We start from the raw sequence: 8,889 nt of genomic DNA, 5'->3' as shown, positions 1-8,889 counted from the left end.
CCAAAATTTATATACAGTCCGAAAGATTTAAGCATACTATTTACCATAAAAGTTATTTAAATGGGCTCCAGTAATTGGATGCGAAGTTGCTAATAAAAAAAATACTTTATAGGCTCCAACAAAAACGCCAAAATGCGTTAAAAACTTCAGAGACCAAATTAAGCAATGGAATATCAAAATTTATTTTATGTGTACCAGTATTTAGAACAAACACTGTACCGTTCCATGGATTTAAACTAAATACAAACAGACTTCCTGAGATTTTATGCCGATAGAGAACGCTAAAGCCTTGCTTGAAAAGCTTTGCCATGAAGCTAGCATTACAATGACATCTGTTGCGACAGGTCGTACCATTAGATTCAAACAGGTAGTGGTAGTAGTAGTAGTAGCAGCTTTATTCATCCGTAGATCTCTTTTTACAAGGGTATATGACATGTCAAAGTAATTACAAGTTTAGACCAATTTAAAATAAGCTAATTCGTATACACTTATAGTTACAGACTTCTAGTTAGATACGATCATTAGATTTACTTCCGGCATAAAAAACTTTTTTTACAACTAACTTATTAAATAATGTAATGCCACACTGTTCACTCATATCTCACTATCAGTCACTGCACACACTATACACACATTGTTTCGTAACACTTAACTCACTACACGCACACACACACACACACACACACACACACACACACACACACACACACACACACACACATACATACATGTATACACATTGGTGATCTGGGCCATTTTCTGTACCGTTATTTCCCATTTGCTATCATGAAAAACATAAAGTGAAAGTGTTATGTGGAATGTTGGATGCTTTATAATCATTATTATTCTTATCATTATTACTTATTTGTATAACATCTTTTTATCAAACCCCAACTCTGATTTATCTAAGTAATCCTTCAATGTATCAAATGTATTGTATAACAGGTACTTTTTACCTGCCATTTTAAATAAGTGTATTTTTGCAATGTCTTTAATCTCTTTTGGTAATTTATTGTACAGTTTCATTCCTTGGTAGAGAATGCTGTTTTGAGTTTTATGTTTATTTTTTCTTGGTAAATGTAAGTTTAGTCTATCTCTGGTTGCATGGTCATGGGCAGAGCTGTTTGTGCAGTAATTACCAATGTTGTTTTTGATGTGTACAACTGACTCGTAAATGTATTCACATGGAGCGGTTAAAATCCCCAGTGTTTTGAACAGATCTTTACAATGAGCTCGAATAGTATTTTTGGCTATTATTCCTATGGCTCTTTTCTGGAGTTTGACAACTTTGTTCATATTTTGTACGTTTGTTCCGCAAAAAGGAATGCTATAGCTAAGAATTGAGTGTTCATATGAATTATATGTAACTACAAGACACTGCAGATTACACACTGATGATATGATTTTAACGGCATAACATGCTGATGTCATTCTGTTTGCAAGTATCTTTGTGTGTTCACACCACTTCAACTCAGAATCAATATTCATTCCCAGAAATTTTGCATTTGTTACACAGTCTATACAGGTGCCATCTACATTAAATTTAACATTGTCTTTTCACACTTCAAACTGAAATTCATAGCATTAGTGTTCTTGATGTTCACTGTCACTTTATTGCTTATTGACCAATCATAAACTTCCTAGAAAGTTTCATTTGCTTTTTCAGCAAGGAGTTGTCTTGTTTTCTCAGTGACTATAATATTGCTGTCATCAGCAAAGAGAATTTTTTCACCATGAGTAACACTGCTGGGAAAGTTATTGATGTATATCAGGAATAGTATTGATCCTAAAACGCTACCTTGCAGAATCCCTATATTGATGTATTTTGATTTTGATAAGTATTTTACTTAATGTTTAGATCCATTTAAAGTATGTGTTATTTCTACTCTTTGTACCCTACCTGCTAGGTTTGATGGAAACCAGTCACTAACTACCCCTCTTATTCCTAATGATTTAATAGAATCTTGTGGTCGACTACTATATCAAATGCCTTAATTCCACTACAGCTGATTCCGTATTTTTGCCATTCGGAAACCAAACTGTGATTCGCTTAAAAGATTGTATTTATTCAAGTAGTTCATTAATCTGTCTTTTACAATTGCTTCTATTATTTTTGAGAATGCTGGCTGCAGGGAAATGGGCCTGTAATTTTGTATGTCTTCTGCTTTGTTTTTCTTAAGCAAAGGTACAACTCTTGCCTGTTTTAATTGCTCTGGGGCTGCTGGTCTCGGCGGACGTTCGAGTCCTCCCTCGGGCATGGGTGTGTGTGTTTGTCCTTACGATACTTTAGGTTAAGTAGTGTGTAAGCTTAGGGACTGATAACCTCAGCAGTTAAGTCCCATAAGATTTCACACACATTTGAACTTTTGTTTCTCAACGTTTTAATTGCTCTGGGAATGTCCCTGATTTGAAGGATTCATTTATTATATTTGTTAAGGGTCCTTGTATAATCCCAATGCTTTGTTTGAGTACACACATTTGTACTTCATCTAAGGCTACTGGCTTTATTTTTTAGTTTTTGAGCAGTTTTATTTACTTCATTCTCAGTGACTGGAAATAACACCATTGTATTTAGTGCAACATTATTTAGAGGTGTTAAATTTGTTATGGGGAGTTTTTGTGGTAACTTCTCTGCAATACTTGAAAAATGCTCTTTTACATAGTTTGCTAAGTGTTGTGGGTCGTTTATTACCTTATCCCCTCCCTTAGCAGTATGTTATTCTGCGTTTGTTTGCATCTCCCCGTTTCCTTTTTTATAACATCCCAGACCACTTTGGTTTTATTCACCACATTATATATTATTTTGTCATTACATGACTTTTCTGCAGCAATCAGCACCGTTCTATAGATCTTTTTCTGTCTATGATATAAATTTAAGAATTCTGGATCATTGCAAATCTTTTTCATGGAACTGAGGTGTTTAAGTGTTTGGGAGGACTTCTTAAAACCTGGTGTTACCCATCTGGTTTTGTGAGATGTTGGTACAGACGTGCATACTTTTGGAAATGCCTTTTCAAAGCTCAATTTAAACAATGCGGAGAATTTAGAGAATTTCACATTCACATTAGTTTCCTTACATCATCCTAGCTTTGTTTTCAAGTTCTTCTGAAAAATCTTTTATTTTGATTTCTGATAGATGTCGCTTGTAGGCTTGTAGTTTAGGGAATGATTCCATGCTTGATTTTGCTGTTGGTATTTGACAGAGATGGTCTGATAGTCCGAGATCTTTTACAGCCACGGCGAAATAAATAACCTATACAGATTTAGCAGTAAAAGTGGGCAACAAAAGAATTCCTACAAGTACATATAACGATGTGTATCCTTTATGTATGTAAAACGATGAATAACGATGTATATCCTTTATATAAGTAAAACGGTGATCAATCTCCGTGTATTTTATGTACGATGTATTAAAAATAGATTACGTAAAATATTATAATGGTGCAACGATGGCACACTCTATGCTTCGTAGTACAGTCGCTGGACGGCAATTCCACACAGAGCAAAACAATACCTGTAATCCGTTTACAACCCCCCCCCCCCCGAGTGCAAATATTTCGTACAAGATTGGCAACAAATCCCTCTTCTCACTACCCTATAACAGCTCCCACATTTCTCACTCATGATCAGTTTTGAAAGAATAATTAAGTTTAAAGAATGTTTTAAATTTTTCAAGGACGCGAGATTGGCTGTGTGTAAACAAAAGAAAGACACAAAGGTCTTATGTGCGGTGGTTGTTGTTTTTGTACTGAGACAGAGATACAGTGACAGAAGAATGAATTTGTAATTACTTTGCTTTTAGAGAATTTACGTTATCAGGCGTGTTTGGTCAGGTTTTTAAACGTTTATAACTCGGAAAATTTAGGCCTGGATCGTGTCTATCTAATTAATGAACAATACGAACTGTGTTAGTTAAATACTATTTAGAAACGTTTAATTACACTTTCATTGCGACAGTAGACAGTGATGAAACTAGTAGCTGTCTTTTTTTAAACGAATTTTGCACTATCAAGAAAACTTGAATAGATTTTTTTGTGTCACGCAAAATTACGGATTATGTCGCGATTACCGGGACTTCAGCTAAAGAACAAGTTTTCTCAAGAACAAGCTATGCTGGGACGCTAATATTCAGCTGTGTGACAAGAACCGACGCTACAGCAAGTGTACAGAACAAAGAATATTGAAATTTGATACTATTTGCTCTTCAATAAGTTCTTTTAGCGGACGAAGAAAATACCTGTGATCTCACTCGGTGGCCATCTTGGACAAATAAAGGACAAATAAAGGAGAAATACAGGACAATTAAAGGTAAAATAAAGACAGTTAAATTCTAGAACTATAAAACGGAAACAAACAATGTAATCACATATACGATGGTTGCGCAGAAAGTAACACTCCAGATTTTTTTTCTCAGCCGAAAACAATGCTACGAATGCGAAACGTTACGTGTGTACTATTTCAAGTCTCCTGTGTGATCGCACCAAGTTTCCGTCACTTCCGACAGATAGCGTAGCTGCACGACAGTTTCAAAATGGCGTCTGTAGGTTACAAGCAACGTGCCGTCATTGAATTTCCCATTACAGAGAAAGAAACGATGGCGAATATACACAAACGCTTGCGCAAACTCTATGGAGCATCTGCTGTCGACAGAAGTACAGTTATTCGCTGGGCACGGAGGGTAAGGTTATCATAAGGCGGTTCGTCGGAGCTCCACGATTTGCAGCGGTCGGGGAGACCGTCCACTGCTGTCGTATCTGACATGTTTCAGCGAGCTGATGTCATTCGCCAGGACAGACGCATTACGACTCGGCAGTGGGCACTGCAACTGTCAATCAGCAAAGTAAGAGTGGATGCTCCGCCACCAGGACAAGGATCGACAGGGCATACACGTCCTTGTTTCGGGCCTGAGCAAGGCAATAGGACGGGATGGAGATTACGTGGAAAAATAGCGTGTGTAGATAAAACACCACTCTTTCGTGTACGTAATTCTCATTATGTTCACTAAAGAAAAGTCGAAGAAAAAATGCAGTGCATTACTTTCTGGGCAAACCTCGTACAAAACAATTACACATCATCTAAGAGGAGGTATTAATTTCCCATGTTTCCCCTCACGTGAACATAAACGAATTTAGCCCCTTTGGCCAAATCGCATATGTTTAACCGAGTGACAGCTCAGGCGGTTAAGGAACAAGCAATGACAGAATGCCCCCAGTTGGCGTAATAGTTACAAAGGAAATTAAATCACCCAAACCACACCCAAATAACCGCTACCACTCCCACGAGAATTTTGAATAAAAGGAATACGTAAATGTTGGGACAGCCGGACTCCACCGATGACGAGTAAGTTACATTCTTTGGCAAAACTCAGTTACTTCGCCACACAGCACACAGGAGCTCACCATCAGCTTCTTTTATATGGTCGCTATAAGTGCGACACAGCTTCGCATCAAGTAATACTCGATGAAGTACTTTCGTGGCGGAATTAAAATATGGGTCCACGACCGCACTGAATGTTCCACAACAGCAGTGAGATCGCACGGAAGAAGCGATTACTTTGCATGTGGCTAACCACCACGAAGCCATCTCCAAACAGGAAAACCTGACACCTCTCAAAATGAATGTCCTCCACTGTCCTGGACCACCTTCACGTATTCCTGGCTGACAGCACACAGATCACCAATGTATCACCAAAACATTATCTTCTCTTTAGTGCTTTTGCGGTGTCTTAAGGCCGCCCATCCGGAACTGACGAGGTCTAGTGGCGTGCCAAAGAAAGCCAAGTCAAAAACATCGCCACCAGCATACCCAAAATATATCGATAAGAATGTACCGGCATTATCCTACTGAAATATGCCTCTTTTCCGCATGGTAATATGGTTTACGATACTTGCCACACAGTCGCGAGCATTCTGCCGCTCTTCAACAATTACCAAGTCATCCGTGTTCTCATATCCGTCAGATCTATGATCTCAGAAGACGGAGAGATGTGGGTCTCGATATTCGCTACTTCCTCCTACCTTCCGCCAAGCAGACTACTAACACGCAGAACCGAGACTCATCGCTGAACAACGCACAGTGCCACTCAATGTCCCCACTGACTCCTGATTGACACCAGGGGTGTCCAACCGGCGGGCTGCATTCGGCCCTAAGCAAGTATCAAAGCGGCCCAAGACGTGAACATATATCACACGATCGGTGAAAAATACGTAAAATTCCGTTTATGTAAAGTTATGACAAATAGAATATTTTCAATATGCAACTCCCGCGCCACAGGATGTGTGTGTGGTCTTTCTTTTGCCCAGCGGTTATTGTTAGTGTTAAGTACACTATGTGCGACATAAAACTACTTGCCTCTTTCTCGTGTGGCCCAGGTAAGCTAAAAGGATGGACACTCGCCCTCTACACCATGCAAGTTTTTATCTATCGTACGGTGTCAGCGGTAAACCGCACATGGCAACTCGAGAACTCAGCCCAGCTTCCACTAACCTGTTCCGATCGGGTCGTGGTGTCTCTCTGAGCCCGGATTTCGGCTGTTGTCGTCCGTGTACTCGTCAGCGCCACTCCAATTGTCCTACGATCTTCTGGAGGTGCAGTCCTTCTCGAAAGAGCCGCGTCTGCTCTTCTTGTCTCACTGTGCTCCTGAGACCATCTCGTCCTCAGCTGTTCTGCGGTCATTGAGCTATAGCCAAATGTCTGTGCAATCGCTGTAGAAGTATTTACCATCATACGCTACTTTTGAAAACTTTATTTAGGCTACTGATTTCAACGCTCCGGTAGCGCTTTCTTCAGGCTCAAACACATCGAACGTCCGGACTATTCCAGTCGTATCAGCACGTAATACAGGAACCATTGTAATAGTCGGATTCCGCAGAAATCCTTAGAACAGTGTGTGCTCTGCGAACACGTAACAGCGACTTACATCTGCGCAGAGGACACACTGTTCGAAGGATTTCTGCGAGATCCATTTACTGCAGCGATATCCGTTACATTTCATCGTCTGTAATATATACCAAAAAACTCGCTTTCTCTAGCAGCTTAAACTATATGACCAAAACTATCTGAACACTCACTAAAATGGTTATACTATTTTAACGAGTGAAGAGAGAGCGTACGTTTCTCATAAAAATCTGTAGGTAGCTCAAACAATTGTGACGTGAAGTTCTACCATGTTGCACTCTACGAACAAAATGACATTATGTGGTCATTCGATAGAGCAGCACCAAATTAAACTTAATGCGATGGTTGCTCAATCGATATATATTAAAAAGGACATTAAAACACTAAGTATAGCTAGCAGCCTACTCCGGCAGAGCAAAGTAAAGATTTAGATATTATCCCTGTCACCGGAGCACCAAATGAGATGAAATGCCTAACATAGATCTCTGTCATCCCATCAACAGTATATTCGCTATCTGATCAAAAGTATTTAGTTACTTACCAGTGGACATTAATATTGGGTTTGTCTTCCAGTCGAAAGACATATTTAAAAAAGAAAATGACGACTAGCGGTAGAAAAATCTGTTACTTTAGAAACACACTCATTACATACAGATTGTTAAGTAGACTGAACTTCTTCTGCTGCTGTCACTTGAAATCTGTCTCTGTTCCACTTGCTGATGGCTGTCTGTATGCTTGGGAACAAACCCAGATTTCTCTAAACTCGTTTCGCTGTCCTTACTTGAGATGTATGTTAGTGGGGGTGTGCAGTCTGTAGCAAATACCGGTCCTTTAAAATTTCTAAGTATATCCTGAACATACCGTCTTCTTGGTAGCACATCGGGTACATAACGTACTGCTGACATTGTTTCCTTTTTAAAAGGTCCGTGTCGAGAAATGAGAAGAACAACGACAGAATCAAGCGTAACAACAGAAGCGATTATTTCGTTATGGGTTGACGATGTAAACAGAAAAAAAACAAAGAAAATGGATAATTTTAAATCGAACTTGCAAAGGAAAGTGCATAGATATAAGCACAAGACCGCCATGTCATCCTCAGATGAGGATATGTGTAGGAGGTGCGCGTGTTCAGCACACAGCTCTCCCGGTCGTTATGATGGTTTTCTTTGACCGGAGCCGCTACTATTCGGTCGAGTAGCTCCTCAATTTGCATCACGAGGATGAGTGCACCCCGAAAGATAGCAACAGCGCATGGCGGCCCGGACGGTCACCCATCCAAGTGCCGGCCACATCCAACAGCGCTTAACTTCGGCGATCTTACGGGAACCGGTGTATCAACTGCGGCAAGGCCGTTGCCTGAAGTACATAGATATACAAGACTGAACAACTGTCGAACTTTCTTTTTTTAATGTTACCGTATGTCGGTACAAACATCTAAGTGCCTCCGTTCTAAACGTAAAAAACTGCAAGCAAAGATAGAAATATGCGAGATAGTGGACTGAAGCGCCAAAGAAACTGGTATAGGCATACGTGTTCAAATACAGAGATATGTAAACAGGCAGAATACGGCGCTGCGATAGGCAACGCCTATACAAGACAACAAGTGCCTGGCGCAGTTGTTACATCGGTTACTGCTGCTATAATGGCAGGTTATCAAGATTTAAGTGAGTTCGAAAGCGATGATTTAGTCGACGCACGAGCGATGGGACACAACATTTCTGACGTAGCCATCCTGTGGGTATGTTCTCGTACGACCGTTTCACGAGTGTACCCTGAATATCAGAAATCCGGTAAAACATCAAATCTCTGACATCGCTGTGGCCGGAAAAAGATCCTCCAACGATGATGACTGAAGAGAATCATTCAACGTGACGCCGGCTGGAGTGGCCTACCGCTACGGTCGCAGGTTCGAATCCTGCCTCGGGTATGGGTGTGTGTGATGTCATTAGGTTAGTTAGGATGAAGTAGTTCTAGGTTCTAGGGGACTGATGA

The 8,889-nt window shown here is 40.1% G+C and overlaps 1 pseudogene; it reads right to left on the bottom strand.

Annotated features, from left to right (window-relative positions):
• Positions 1-8,136: 8,136 nt before the first annotated feature.
• LOC124722789 lies at positions 8,137-8,254 on the bottom strand (annotated as a pseudogene).
• Positions 8,255-8,889: the final 635 nt, after the last annotated feature.

Source organism: Schistocerca piceifrons, chromosome 1, assembly GCF_021461385.2.
Source record: "Schistocerca piceifrons isolate TAMUIC-IGC-003096 chromosome 1, iqSchPice1.1, whole genome shotgun sequence".
Taxonomy (NCBI): domain Eukaryota; kingdom Metazoa; phylum Arthropoda; class Insecta; order Orthoptera; family Acrididae; genus Schistocerca; species Schistocerca piceifrons.
Note: the sequence above shows the minus strand (reverse complement) of the source record. Positions and strands in the feature narration are given on the sequence as shown.